Source organism: Gorilla gorilla, chromosome 19 (assembly GCF_029281585.2).
Source record: "Gorilla gorilla gorilla isolate KB3781 chromosome 19, NHGRI_mGorGor1-v2.1_pri, whole genome shotgun sequence".
Taxonomy (NCBI): Eukaryota; Metazoa; Chordata; class Mammalia; order Primates; family Hominidae; genus Gorilla; species Gorilla gorilla.
This window is the reverse complement of record NC_073243.2, coordinates 56,172,483-56,188,888: the sequence shown is the minus strand read 5'-3', so window position 1 is coordinate 56,188,888 and position 16,406 is coordinate 56,172,483. Positions and strand designations below refer to the sequence as shown.

Below are 16,406 nucleotides of genomic sequence, written 5' to 3'. Positions count from 1 at the left end.
AAATTCTAGCCTCGGGAACATGGCAAGACCCCATCTCTTAAAAAAAAAAAAAAAAAATTAGCCAGGCGTGGTGGTATGCTGTGGTCCACGGTCCCAGCTACTCAGGAGGCTGAGGTGGGAGTATAGCTTGAACCCAGCAGTCTGAGGCTGCAGTGAGCCATGTTCATCAGGGTGACAGAGACAGAGAGCCTATCTCAAAACAAACAAACAAAAAACTCAGAAAATTCTATCTCATCACTCCTATTGCATCATGACTACTAGTTCACTCGCTCATTTATTCACTCACTCCATTTATTGATGTTTATGAAATTTATTAAGCACATTAGATGTGCCTTTAACATACAAAAGTTTCTTGTAAGTACATTACTTGGATAGATTCCAAATATTTAATTTCCAGGTCCAAGCTGCTTTGAAATCTAGAAACAGGCCATTATTTAATTTTTTTTTTTTTTTTTTTTGAGACAGAGTCTCACTCTGTCGCCCAGGCTGGAGTGCAATGGTGCGATCTTGGCTCACTGCAACCTCTACCTCCTGAGTTCAAGCAATTCTCCTGCCTTAGCATCCCAAGTAGCTAGGATTACAGGCTCTCACCACCACGCCTGGCTAATTTTTTGTATTTTTAGTACAGATGGTGTTTCGCCATGTTGGCCAAGCTGGTCTCAAACTCCTGACCTCAGGTGATCCACCCGCCTTGGCCTCCCAAAGCGCTGGGATTGCAGGCGTGACCCACCGCACCCGGCCAAAACAGGCCTTTATTTAAAGACACATTTTGAATTTAAAAAAAGGTAAATATGCAATTTTTAGGGGAAAAAACATTGTATCTCTCATACATAATATTTATAAATTATAATGTGCCCAAGATAGGAGGTTTTATATTCAGATCATTTTCTTGAGCTAGTTTAAATAACAGTTTTTTGTGTGCCTTTAAATATTGGTCTATATCTTGTTTGCAAAATTGTGACCATTACATTTTAAAAATCTCTACAAACATTAGATATCACATAACAAAACTTTGACAATTTCACAATTTTATTCCTTTTGACAAAATTTTATTTTAAACTAGTTTAACATGTGTAAGGCAATTTTGCATTTAAGATTTCCCTATTGGTTTTGTTTTAAAATGCACCTCTCTGGCCATGATTTCAGCAAGACAAATTTCACACTACACATTTTAGAAGTTTCTTCAACTAAGAACAATTGCAGTAATCCCAGTTATACCACTACTTCTTAGCTCAAGGATTTGGCTATACCGCAAGTTATATAATGTTCCCAGAAAATGTAACTGCTGAGAAACAGTCGAAACGTGGTTCACTATACCCTACCTGTACCAAACGTGGCACTCCTACCCCCAATACCAGTATTATAAAGTAGTTCCCTGGTCAGAAAACACAAAGCATACCTTTAATAATTGGGACAAACACACACACACACACACACACACACACACACACACACAACTGGGCCACCATTTGTTCTAAGTATAGTTGCATAACAAAGCTGACTGCTTTAAAAGCTGGACTAAATCATGCTGATTGCTTGAAAGTCCAGACTACAAGAACACTGGGGCTAAGAACTGTATTTTCTTCATAACCTTTGGCTAAATTTGTCAGACTGAACTCCAAAATTTTCCTAAAGATTCTAGTTCTGTCTCCTATTCATTTATTGTAGATGTTAAAGTGTGACTAGATGCACGTCATATCAGATACAGATTGTTTAAACAACATGTGACGGCAATTCTATTATGTGTCAAATAGAGATTTTTGGTAAGCAGGCAATCATTTACCTTAGAGCAAACAAGTTAGAAATCAAGAAGGAAAAAAAAAAGCCACCTTAACATGGCTATCATTTCATTTTTGGCTGTCTAATCTTTAGGTCATAGAGAGAGTGGGGCAGAGCTTGCCAAGGTTGTAGGTTCAGAAATGACTTAGCATCTACCCCTCAGTCAACAGAAGGCAATGAATTCCAGTCACCATTTCTCTGTACAATTCCTCAGTGGACTACAAAGAGCCAACTCACTTGAAGGAAATGCTAAAAACAGAATAAAAGAGTAGTCACCTTCAATTGCTCTTAGTTTTCTCTTTCTGTCCTACTTGATTGGTATTTCCTGCATTACCTATGACTGCTTTCTTTCCTCATGGAAGGGTACTTATTAGATTAAGATTATATCTGTAATAAAAAGAATAGTTCAAAATATCTAAATTTTCAGATAGTCCATGCAGACTTGTTATAAACAGATCTGTAAAAAATGACTAAATTATATATTCTTATTGATTGAACTAGTATGTAGTAAGTCCTAGAAAGGAGAAAAGAAATAAAAGTATTCATAGTTCTCGACCACAAGGAACATACAATTGGATTAAAAATAGAATGGGCTGGGCGTGGTAGCTTACACCTGTAATCCCAGAACTTTGGGAGGCCGAGGTGGATGGATCACATGAGGTCAGGAGTTTGAGACCAGCCTGGCCAACATGGCAAAACCCTGTCTCTACTAAAAATACAAAAATTAGCCAGGCATGGTGGCATGTGCCTCTAATCCCAGCTACTTGGGAGGCTGAGGTGGGAGAATCACTTGAACCCAGGAGGCAGAGGTTGCAGTGAGCCGAGATCATGCCACTGCACTCCAGCCTGGGCAAGAGAGCGAGACTCTGTCTCAAAATACGTAAGCAGAGAGAGAGAGAGAGACAGAAAATAAAAATAGAATGAAAGTGTTTGAAAAAATTAAAAAATCATGCAAAATACAAACCAGTTTGAATGAAAAAAAGGAAAGACCAGGACATTCTATGATTAGCTGCCAGATTAATGATAGAGGCAATAGAATGTCCTAGGGATTTGGAGAGGGAGATGATCATGTTAGAATCATGGGTCAACAACTGCTGTAGAGCAATGGAATTGACTTTATTGATTTTTAAAGAAATGGCTAAATTCAGGTAAGTAGATGAAGGGCAGAAGGGGAGTCACATGGTGGGAAAATGCAGGGCTTACTGGGGACAGCAAGTAAGCCAGATTGGGGCAACAGAGTTTGGTCAGGAACGGAGTGGATGGTTAGCATGGTACGGCAGGCCAGGGCCTTATGGGGAAGGCCTGGACAGCTGTGCTCAGGAGTCTCAACATTCCCACTGAATGCTCAACATGCTCGGTCTTTATCAAGGGCTTTCCATTTACACTGTCATGCTTCAATCTCTCAGTAACCCCGGGAACTGGGACTTTGGATCAGGAGGGTCAGTGAGTTGAAGAGACTTGCTCGTTAGTGAAAGAGCCAAAATTCAACCTCAGACTCTCTGGCTCACAAAGTCAGTGCACTTGCTGGTGGGGACATGGGAATTTCTTGAGTAAGGGAGTGAAATAAAAAATTTAGTATTCTAGGAAGTATACTCTAGCCAGCTGGTACTGAGGGACTGCATTAAACAAAACAAGTCAGAAGTAGTTCCACTGAAAGTTTCAAAATGTAAGGGAGATTGACTTTTCATGTAAAAGACATCAATGGAGCTAGACTGATACTAGCATACCAAAACCAATTAATCAATAGCTTGGTCATGCTACTCTCTCTGTGTTGGTCTCATTCTCTCCTACTGCATGTTTCGTGTCTCCCCGCTACATGGTGGATGTGGGGCTGGGGGTAGGCAGAGAAGAAAGTAATTATCTTAGCCACAGCAGAAAAAGAGACAACCCCTATTACAACATCTTCATATAAAACCTCAGTAAAGGACTCTGCTAGGCCATCGCTGTGGCCCAGAGGTAGAGTACTGACAGTGACAGCACAACTGAATTAAAAAGTTGTGGAGGGAGTTGCAGACTAAAAGAATATAGAATGCTCTTCTCAGGAGACATTGAAAGAACGGATGGAAAGACAACAGTTATTCACTGTAAGAAGTACGCACCGAAGTTACACTGAATTACCAAGGTAGAATAAATTCTTCCATGGTTGAAGACCATAAACATGGCATGGATCATGCATTTAATTATGTTATCCTGAGTTAATTCGTTATCACATAATGGAGTTTGCATTTTTATTCACAGACATGTTAAAGTTATATGAGCATTGTGTGTCATTCTAATGGTATGATGATTTCCAAGTTTACCCTACATCTTTCTCTACTGGTTCACATGTCTTGTTTTTAGAAATTACTTTAGGAAAGATGATTTCAGTTTTGTCTCCTTTGTTTCGTTTCTGTTTTTGTTTTGAAAGGGGGTAAAGTTATGTTGCCCAGGCTAGAGTGCAGTAGCTATTCACAGGAGTAATCCCCCTGCTGTTCAGCACAGAAGTTTTAACTTGCTCTGTTTCCAACCTGGGCCAGTTCCCCTCTCCTTAGGCAACCTGGTGGTCGCCCCTCCTAGGAGGTTACCATACTGATGCCAGTTAGTGTTTGCTGCAAACACCCAATGTGCATGATGCACTACAGCCCAGAACTCCTGGGCTCAAGGAATCCTCCCGCTTCAGCCTCCGGGGTAGATGGACTATTGGTGCATGCCACCTCACTCGGCTTATTTGTTTTTAAAATATGCTACTTTCATACTCAATTACCTTTCATCAAAATTTTGTATATTTATAAATTATATGTATATAAATTATATATATATAAATTTTATATATATATATATATATATATTTTTTGAGATGGGGTCTCACTCTGTTGCCTAGGCTAGAGTGCAATGGCATGATCTCAGCTCACTGCAACCTCCGCCTCCTGGGTTCAAGCGATTCTCCTGCCTAGGCTTCCCAAGTAGTTGGGATTTACAGGCACCTGCCACCACGCCTGGCTAATTTTTGTACTTTTAGTAGAGACGAGGTTTCACCATGTTGGCCAGGCTGGTCTCGAACTCCTGACCTCAAGTGATCTGCCCATCTCAACCTCCCAAAAGTGCTGAGATTACAGGTGTGAGCCACTGGGCCCAGCCAAAATTCTATATTTCATGATACTATATATTTCTTTTTCTCAGCCTTCCCCAAAGGAACCATTTGCCTATTACCAGGTTGACTATGCTATAGCAAAAAAAAAAAAAAAAAACAACAGTCAGACATTTGGGGATTACTGGCCCTGAAATGACACATTCCAAGAGATCCAAAACATCACTGTGGCCCACCAGTCAGAGCAGGAGTTAGTGGAGGTCAGGTGATCAAGGAGTTTTACCTCAGGTCAGTCCCATAGTGGGTACAGTGGGTCCCTGAACCCATCCTGTGGTTATTTCCTCAGTTCCAAAATGTATAATTGGAAAAAAACTACTGAGCAACTGGCAGAATCCCTACATTGGTGGGGAATATAGAATCTTTCTTACTTTAGAATCTTCTCTACCTTCCATTCGGGATAGTAAAATAAATATCTAGTGTGCTCAGAATTAGTACTTTGATTTCAAAAGTAACTGCCTATAATGTCTACATGTATACCTAAGATATGGACATAGAGAAGCAAATATTATAATGCCTCTTAAATTACTTATTTTTTGTTTTAAAGACAGGATCTTGCTCTGTCACCCAGGCTGGAGTGCAGTGGCATGATCATAGCTCAACACAGCCTCAAAATCTGTGACTCAGGCAATCTTTCCACCCTAGCCTCCCAGCAAGTCCCTCAGCTGGGACTGCAGGCATGAGCCACCATGCCCAGCACTATATATAGGTATCTTAAATCCATATTATCTATATTTATCTTAAACATACATCTTAAAGGATATATCCTATGGTTTGGAGGTATCAAGAAAGTAAATATCCAACTTTTCCTAAACTTATTTTATAAGCAACTGGAAGCCAATCCAATTAAATTAATCAATGATAGGCAAACCATTTGGTGACATAGAGGTTTTGTTTTTGTTGTTGTTGTTTGAGATAGGGTCTCGCCCTGTCACCCAGGCTGGAGTGCAGTGACACAATCTCGGCTCACTACAACCTCTGCCTCCCAGACTCAGGCAATCCTCCTACCACCACCACGCCTCACTAATTGTGCTGATTATTTTTTGTAGAGATGGGGTTTCGCCATGTTGCCCAGGCTGGTCTCAAGCTCCTGAACTCAAGTGATCTTCCCACCTAAGCCTCCCAAAGTGCTGGGATTACAGGCATGAGCCACGACTCCCAGCCTGAAATATAGATTTTAATCTTCAGCTTGCATTTTGTTCTAAACAACTTGTTTTCAATAAGAACGGGCAGACAAGTTTAAGCCACCATTTGTTGGAGCAGATCATTTATTGGTGTGTTCAGATGGTACTGTACTAGCCTTCCTCTTCCCCTCCATCCTCCTAGCCATGTGCAGAGAATTTTCTCTTTTTGTTGGTTAACACTCTTCCTCATCTGGATTGCCTTCAACTATGTGACAACGAAGAATTCAAGCACCAAAATAGCAGCAGCTACATATCCTTTGCATGACAGTGTAATTTCTTCTGCCTTAAGGCTGTGTCTAGCACTGAAATCATAGTCTGTTTACTTCGATCTGGTGCTACATTACAATGGGAGGGATTTAACTCTTACTTATAAATACACAAGGGAATTATTTCTCAGCTCTGTTTAGCTTAGAATTAGAGATGAAATTGTGCAGTTCTTGTTGCTGCTGAGCCAATCACCCCATTGAGCAAAAACTTACCTTCCTACTTTACTAGACAAGCAAGAATACTGTGCTGTCTCTTAAAATGTTCTGCAATATAACTATTAGAACCAATACAGAAAATTTTTGGTGGCTAGTGAGTATAGGCGATTAATCTTGAAAGTTTCCCACTTGACTTGAATGTTTGACTTTCTCTTCAGATGCTTTCTGCTGGGGAAGGAGCACTTCTGAATTAAAGAATTTTGCAAAAGAAAATTTGGCCAGGGATATTATGTACGTGTGTCTAAAACTGGGGATTATCAATACATGCTAAGTGAATATGAGGCTTTATAAACCAATATTTTAAAATTTCATGATCAGAAAAAGTAATCTTTAACACCATTCTCTTACCCGTGATCACTTAGTAATCTTCGTGTCTATGAAATTCTACCTCTGAAATATCTCTTCAGCTGTTCCCTTCTCTCTATTCCCAATTTTATCTTTTAGATCCTATTGTCTCATCTGAATTTTTAGAAGAGCCTACTAATTTAATCTTCTGCTTCTGGTCCTTTCCCTATGTTAACTTTCTAAATTATGAATATAATGTCACAATTTGGCTCAAATGTGATTTTTAACTATAAAGTAATTTAAACTGTAAGTCATATAACTAGTTTGATGATACCATAAAGGCAGATATAAGATATTAATACTACTACTCAGAGACCCATGAATGTATCTCAGTGCCTGGCACAGAATAGGCACTTGATAAATATTTGCTTAATGATTAGTAAGCTTTCCATTGTTGGGCTTATGAGAAGCCAACATTTATTGAGCATCTCCTTTGTGGCACATGCGTCAAGTCTCCAGCACTTGCTTCATCTTTAGCTAACACTGTTGTTTTAATGATTTTCTCACAAAGAAACAGATAGGGTAGGTATTAGTCTCATTTTAAGTATGAAGAAACTGAGGCCTTAAGAGTATATAACTTTCTCCAAGTCGCAAGATTAATAAGTACCAAGGCTGGAGTTTGAAGTTAAGTCTGAATTCTTAATCAACCCTCACACTTACAACATGCAGCTTAAACTTTTTTTTCGTGTTCCTTTGCTTTAATAGTTTAACATACTATTTGATATATACAAAAGAATACATGTAACAAATATAAATTGCAGAGCCTAAAAATAAATAATAAGTACCTCAGTTTTTAAAAGTGAGCAAAAGATAAATGACAACTCACCAAACAGACAAGTAAGCAAGTAAATGATGCTCAACATCATCTGACATTAGGGAATTACAAATTTAGACAAAGAATACGACTACACGTTTGCTAAAATAGCTAAAATTCAAAACAGTACCACCAACAACTGTTGGGTGCAAAGCAAATGGAATTCTCATTCACTGATGGTGAGAAAATGGTACAACCACATTGGAAGACAGTTTGGCAGTTTCTTACAAATATGACCCAACAATCACGCTACTAGGTATTTACTCAATTGATTTTAAAACTTACGTTCACACAAAGCCTATATGCAAATGTTTGTAGCAACCTTATGTATAGCTACAAAAAACTAGAAGCAATCAAGATGTCTTCCAATAGAAGAATCGACTACACAAACTGCAGTATAGCTATACAATGGAATATTATTCATTGATAAAAAGAATGAGCTATCAAACCACAAAAAAGATGAATTTTGAATGTATATTGCTAAGTAAAAGAAGCCAGTCTCAAAAAGCTATATAAGGTATGATTCCAATTATATGACACTCTAGAAAAAGCAAAAATATAGAAGTCAAGGTCTGTGGATGCCATGGGTTCAGAGTGGGAGAGACAAATATGTAAAACATAGGGGATTTTTTTTATGGAGGTGAAACTATTATGTATGGTACTCTAAAAGTAGATGTAAGACATTAAGTATTTGCCAAAACCCAAAGAACTTTATAGCACAACGAATAAATCTTAATGTATGGAAATTAAAAAAAATTAACTAGAAAGTCGGGGAAGCCTAGCATGAAATGCAATCTAAATATATTATAAATAATCTAAACATATTACATTACATACAACAACTTCCCAGAAAAGTATTGGGGTATAAAGTGCAGAACTAAGTAACTCTTGAAGAAAGGGAAGTCTGTAAGACTAAAGGTAAAGGAAACTGTACGTAAGAATTGTCTCCCACAGGGGTATGGATTTATTTTGAAACCATTATATATGTATACTAAAATTAAACAGTTGAGTAAATGGATGGTGGATAGCGTGAGCCAGATTTCTCACTGTTTTACTGAGAGATTACAGATAAGCAAGGGTAAAAACGCTAGAATGATCCTTATGGGAATGAATTAGAGCTGAAGACCTCAGTATGAACTCATCTATAGTTTAATATACAGAGGATTACATATAAAAATGTTTTTATACGTATATACATGGGACAGCACACACACACACACATGCACACGTGCACACACACAGAGTTCGCTCTATCAGCTGAGGTCTAGAAGCAATAATACCCCAGTGGCACACAGGGCACGCAGATCTTGGTTTCTGATTCCATTTTCCAATGACCAGGGCTTCTTCAACAAAAGGCTGATCCTGTCTGCAGCAAGAAATACCCAAGATGAGTGTGGAGCCTCTTACAGTGCCAGAGTTAGGAAGTGCCAAAAGAAAAAAAATCACCTAAAACCCCACAACGATGAGGCTATGTCAAAGGGACGTAGGAGCTAATTAAAAGAACATCCTATGCCAAAAATGGAACAATTTAAGCAACAAAATAACAGAGTATTGAATTATAATCCAAAGTATAAACCAGGCTTGATGGCACACACCTGTAATCCTAGCTACTTGGTAGGCTGAGGCAGAAGGATCCCTGGAGCCCAGGAGGATCCCTGGAGACTAGGAGCAATATGGCAAAACTGCATCTCCATAAACAACAACAACAACAACAACAACAACAAAAACAAAACAAACAAAAAACAAAGTATAAAATAAATATCCATGAGTCTCTATTGACATAAGTAAATAATTGAATAAATCAACAAATAAATGGGGTAGAAGAGATAAACCTACTATGTAGAAAAATTCCAAATAATTCCAAATAATTTGTATAGGTATTCTATCCAAAAGAAAGTAAAGCATAACTACTCTCTAAGTATGGCTCTCTAAGTATGACCTGTTTCCAAACAGTAGAGTATGAAAAAAGAAAAAAATAAAAATAAAAAAGAGTGGCTCTAGAGTGGAAAAAGTGGAGAAACCTGACAAACACTACCTCAAGCAGGTGATAAAAGTTTGTATCAACAGTGATAAGTCACGTTGACAGTGTATACCCTTGATATGATGTGATGTGGCACTGTACCTCTGGGATCTTCCTTCTAAGTGTAATCATGAGAAAAACATCAGACAAATTCCTATTGAAAGGCACTCTATAAAATACCTGACCAGTACACCTCAAAACTGTCAAGGTCGTCAAAGACAAGGAAAGTCTGAGAAGCTGTCACAGCTAAGTGGGGCCTAAGGAGATGTGAAAACTAAGTGTAATGTGGTATCCTGTATGGGATCCTGGAACAGAGAAAAGCATACATAAAAACTAAGGAAATCTGAATACCATCTCAACTTTAGTTATAAGCAATGTATCAGTATTGGTTCATTAACTGTAATAAATGTCCCCCTACTCTTAACAGAGGAAAATGGGTATGGGATATACAAAACACTCTGTACTATCTTTGTAATAATTCTGTATATCTAAAGTCATTCTAAAATAGAGCTTAATAATAAATAACTAGCTATGAATGTACCACCCAATCAGAAACTAGAATATTATCTGTAACCTACAGCCATCCTCTGTGCTCCGTCTCTCCCCCTACTTCCTGTACCCCGCCCCCACCTAAATAAATCACTATCCTGAATGTTGTATTTAATATTGTTCCTCGTTTTAGCACAGTCTTATTACACACATATGCATATATACCTTTAAAGAGTTTGCTTATTTTTGAGCTTTATAAAAATGGCACTGTACTATCTTCTGAGCCTTGCACCAGTGGATTATGTATAAGAAAATTTATTGTGGCACTCTTTCTGAAAGAAAAATCTGGAAACAAAGCAAATGCCCCAAATAAATAAACAGTGGTATAGTTGCACAATGAAATATTACACAAAAGTGAAAAATATAAACTACATTCAACAATGTGGATGAGCTTTAGAGAAACAATACTAGAGCTGGGCGCGGTGGCTCACGCCTGTAATCCCAGCACTTTGGGAGGCCAAGGCGGGCGGACCACAAGGTCAGGAGATCAAGACCATCCTGGCTAACACGGTGAAACTCCGTCTCTACTAAAAACACAAAAAATTAGCCGGGCGTGGCAGCGTGCGCCTGTAGTCCCAGCTACTTGGGAAGCTGAGGCAGGAGGATGGCGTGAACCCGGAAGGCAGAGCTTGCACTGGGCCAAGATCGTGCCACTGCACTCCAGCCTGGGTTACAGAGAGAGACTCCGTCTCAAAAAAATAAAAGAATACTAGATGAGAAAAGGTAAACGTGTTAATCTGAAGCAGAAGGCCCTTTGTCAAATGGCCACAACCTACCTCATCTATCTCACTTCACCGAATCTATATCCAGTCACACCTAACTTCTCCATGCGACCTAAACATTCCACACTCTTGGACACCCACTTAGCTTTTATTTTTTTAAAAAGGCATGTTGTGATACAATTCACATACCACACAATTTATGCATTTAAAGAACACAGTTCAGTGGCTTTTAGTACATACAGAGTTTTGTGACCATCACCATAATCAATTTTAGAATATTTTTATCACACTACAAAGAAACATCATACTCATTGGCAGTCAAATCCCATTTCTTGCCAATCCCTACACTCTCCCTGGCCCTAGGCAACCACCAATTTACTTTTTGTGTCTATGGATTTTCCTTTTCTGCACATTTCATCTACAGTAAACGGCATAGTATGATATGTGGCCTTTTGTAAATGACTTTCTTCACTTAGCATAATGTTTCCAAGGTTCATCCATGTTGTAACATGTATTAGTTGCATCATCATTCCTTTTTTTTTTTGAGATAGATTCTTGCTCTGTCGCCCAGGCTGGAGTGCAGTGGCGTGATCTTGGCTCACTGCAACCTCCATCTCCCGGGTTCAAGCGATTCTCCTGCCTCAGCCTCCCAAGTAGCTGGGATTACAGGCATATGTCAACAAGTCCAGCTAATTTTTGTATTTTTAGTAGAGACGAGGTTTCACCATGTTGGCTAGGCTGGTCTCAAACTCCTGAACTCAGGTGATCCACCCGTCTCGGCCTCCCAAAGTGCTGGGATTATAGGTGTGAGCCACTGCACCTGGCCTATCATTCCTTTCTATTGCCAAATAATATGCCATTGTATGATTATACTCACTTGCCTTTGTACATCCAGTTTCTTCTGTCATTGCTCTCTGCTTGTCAAGTTCCTATTTACCCTTCAATGCCCAGATCAGAGATTACTTCCCTAACTCCCATGGCATTCCACTGAAATATTATTACACTTGCCACATTGTATTATAATTGTCATGTGTATTTCTCCTCCTCCACTCACTAGTGAACTGTGGGCTCCCCAGACGCAGGGACAAAGCTTTGTGCATCTTTGGGTTCATGGCAGTTATCAGAATTTGACCAACTATATCTACTCAACAAATGTTTATTGAATTATTGAATGAGTAGGTTTTCCCACATTTGTCAATTTTACATTTATTATACAAAAGGAGTATGCATACTGTGGAAAGTGTGTGCAACAATGCAGGGTGACTATGGTCTCAAATCTGGGTTCACATACGAGTTCTGCTTTTGATAACTCAATGGTCTTGGGCAAGTTGCTTAATCAGTCTAAGTTCCATCTCAAACATGGGGATAATATCACACTCATATGGTTACTGAATTTAATAAGTTATGTTTTTAAAGAGTTTAACCCAATAGTGGTAGCCATTATTATCACCAATAATAAAAGCCACTAACAGACGGGTCGGGGAAGGGGCGGGGACCTTTAAGCAGTCTGATTCAAGCCAGGTGCAGTGGCTCGCACCTGTAATCCCAGCACTTTGGGAGGCTGAGGTGAGCGGATCACCTGAGGTCAGGAGTTCGAAACAGCCTGGCCAACACGGTGAAACCTTGTCTTTACTAAAAATAAAAAATCAGCTGGGCATGGTGGCGTGCCCCTGTAGTCCCAGCTACTCGGGAGGCTGAGGCAGGAGAATTGCTTAAACCCAAGAGGCAGAGGCTGCAGTGAGCCGACATTGTGCCACTGCACTCCAGCCTGGGTAACAGAGTAAAACTGTCTAAAAAAAAAAAAAAAAAAGTCTGGTTCAAATTCTTCATTTTACAAATAAAGAAACTGACACCTCGTGGGGTTGGGGGGATGCCAGAGGCCACTAAAGGAGGGAGCATGGTGTGATGGAATAATCACATACCATGAGGCGCGACATAGCTGATTTTTGAATCCTAGCTCTGTCTTTTACTAACTGCTTATCTTTGGGCAAATCGTTGTTTTCCAAACATCAATTCCCTCCTGAGTATACGGGGGAGCACATATACCTAGCTCACAGATCAGCTTTGTGAATTAAATGAGAAACTCCTCATGTAGTAGGCTTTTGATAATAGTCATGAACACAAACATATACACATGTGCACATACATGAACATACACATACAAACATAGAATAATGCAATAACAAATAAATTGGAAGAAAGAAAAGTTTTAGAAAGAAAAATGTATAGTCTAATAAAAAAAAAAGAGGATAGAAATCACCTTAAAAGGAAGATTAAATTTTGGGAAAAGTGATTTATAGTCAGCCTGCAATAGGAACAGCATCTTATAAATATCAGTCGGTAAAATAATGTAGGATATTTAGGAATAAAAGATGTTTATAAAATTAATCATTGTTCATCTTGCCCTCTCTCCGAACTGGCTTATTTTAAACTTTCTAGTATTTTCTGTCTGATATTCCTGGAGCAGAGCTGAAGAAAATAAATGTTCTTTCTGAAGCCTCTAAAAATAGTCCATCAACATGATTTTCCTCCAAAAATGAAAACCATAAGACTGGTAACATATTTAAAGGTGATGGGGCAGGTTTTAACACACAACTGTGCCACTGTTTAAAAAGTACCATCATGTTCTTTTCCTTAGGAAGTGTTTGTCCATTCACTAAACATTATAAATGAAGTAGTAGCATACTCAAATTGTAATAACCCACAGAAATTGTACAGCACCATTTAAAGCATACTATGGATGGGGCATAAGTGGCTCATGCCTGTAATGTCAGCACTTTGGGAAACTGAGATGGGAGGATCGTTTGAGCCCAAGAGCAGTCTGGGCAACATAGTGAGACCTAGTCTCTACAAAAAAATATTTAAAAATTAGCTAGGCATGGTGGCATGCACCTGGAGCTACCTCCAGCTACTCTGGAGGTTGAGGTGGGAGGATGGCCTGAGTCTGGGAGGTTGAGGCTGCAGGGAGCCATGGTTGCAGCTCTCGACTTCACTCCAGACTGGGCAACAGAGTGAGACTCTGACCCTGCCTAATGAATAAAGTAAAACACAGTATGAGCCCACAAATAATCCCAATAATTTGATAATACATGAAGATCTCAAGAAACTGTGAAGAATACACAGTGGTATTTTATCTCTGTCTCCACTAATTTACTGGTTCCTTTTTTTTCCTATTCAAGACTGATTTTTTTTTTGAGACAAAGTCTCGCTCTTGTTCCCCAGGCTGGAATGCAACAGCGCGATCTCGGCTCACTGCAACCTCCACCTCCGAGGTTCAAGTGATTCCCCTGCCTCAGCCTCCCGAGTAGCTGGGATTATAGGAGCCTGCCACCACGCCCAGTTAATTTTTGTATTTTTAGTAGAGATGGGGTTTCACCATGTTGGCCAGGCTGGTCCCGAATTCCTGACCTCAGGTGATCTGCCCGCCTCGGCCTCCCAAAGTGCTGGGATTACAGGTGTGAGCCACCGTGCCTTGCCAATTCTGATTTTTTAAAAGATCCCTCACACTTCATTTTTTCCTACAAATTTGTAGCTTGGCTGTTTTACATGAATTAAGTATTAAATAAACAAGTATTTGTTGAATCTTACTTTATACCCGCCATTGTTCTAGCAACTGGGACCAAAATAAATGGAGATCCTCCTCTCCAGGAGCTTGGGTTCTCATGAAGTGTGATAAACAGCAAACAAACAAATGAATATGTAATATGTGAGAAGGAAATATGTGCTATGAAGAAAGTCTTGAAGACAGCAAGGGAGTGAGCTCTGGGGAAATCTGGGCAGAGGGAAAAGCACAAAAGCTCCAAGGTAAGATTACCCGTGTCAGGTTCAAGGAGCAGAAGGGGGACAGTGTGGCTGGAGCTGAGGGAGCAACAGGGAGAGAGCTGGGAGATGAAGTCCAGGAAGTGGTGGAATCCAGATCAGATAGAGCTTTTGCTTTTCCCCATGGGAGCCACAGGAGAGTCTTGAACAGAGGAGTGATATCATCTAACTACAGTTTCAAGGCTCCCTCGGGTTACCGTAAGAGAATAGCACATAGAGGAGCAAGGGGGGAGGAGGGAGAACTTTCAAGACCATTGTGGTTGCACATCAGGAGTGATGACGGAAGCACTGGGGCTGGTGGGACGTCATTAGGTTCTGAATACATTTCGAAAGGATAATTTTAATTGCACACCCTTGTTCCATTTGTCACAAAATGTTCCCTTTTTAAACTGCAGTCTAAAAGCCACCTTCTCCAAGAAAGGATTTAAATAACCTTATGGTCTCCAAGCCACTTACATAAACCCTCCTATTTTTTCCTTAATCTGTATCCGCAAATTGCTTTTTTTCTTGTATAGACTAAAGGTCATTGGTGTCTTAGCCTAATAGAAACACAGGAATTAAGTCAGCCAAGTGATATAACATGGCTACTTCCTAAGAAATGACAGTGGAGCAGGCTTAAAAGACTCATCAGTCTAGAACACTCTTGTCTGATTAGGGCCTCCGTTCCGACAGCATCTTCACTGTGAAGTGAGACGACCTTGAGAATACAAAGTGATCAACCAGAACTCATCTTGTGGGTCCTCTGGTGTTTTTCCAATTTTTAATTCAACATAGTGCACGGACGACGTGACTTGCTCCTCCTTGCCTTCCACCATGATTGTGAGGCCTCCCCAGCCATGTGGAACTGTAAGTCCAATTAAACCTCTTTTTCTACCCAGTCTCAGGTGTGTCTTTATCAGCAGAGTGAAAATGGACTAATAATACAGTACATTGGTACCAGTAGAGTTGGGCATTGCTGAAAAGATACCTGAAAATGTGGAAGATGACTCTTGTTATGTTTTAGCAAAGAGATTGGCAGCATTTTGCTTCTGCCCTAGAGATTCGTGGAACTTTGAACTTGAGAGAGATGATTTAGGGTATTTGGCAGAAGAAATTTCTGAGCAGCAAAGCATTCAAGAGGAGACTTGGATGCTGTCAAAAGCATTCAGTTTTAAAAGGGAAACAGCATAAAAGTTTGAAAAATTTGCAGCCTGACAGTGCGATAGAAAAGAAAATCCCATTTTCTGAGGAGAAATTCAAGCCAGCTGCAGAAATTTACATAAGTAATGAGGAGCCAAATGTTAATCCCCAAGACAATGGGAAAAATGTCCCCAGGGCATGTCAGAGGTCTTCATGATAGCCCCTCCTATCACAGGCCCAGAGGTCTAGGAAGAAAAAGTGGTTTCGTGGGCCAGGCCCAGGGTCCTCCAGCTGTGTGCAGCCTAGGGACTTGGTGCCCTGTGTCCCAGCCACTCCAGCTGTGGCAGAAAAAGGCCAACATAGATCTCAGGCCGTGGCTTCAGATGGTGCAAGCCCCAAGCCTTCGCAACTTCCATGTGGTGTTGAGCTTGAGGCTGCATAGAAGTCAA

At 39.9% G+C, this 16,406-nt stretch overlaps 1 protein-coding gene across 2 annotated transcripts in view; it reads right to left on the bottom strand.

Annotated features, from left to right (window-relative positions):
- Positions 1–16,406, bottom strand: part of ARL15 (ARF like GTPase 15) — a 431,607-nt gene that overhangs the window by 158,883 nt on the left and 256,318 nt on the right. The gene's annotated exons all lie outside the window — the stretch shown is intronic.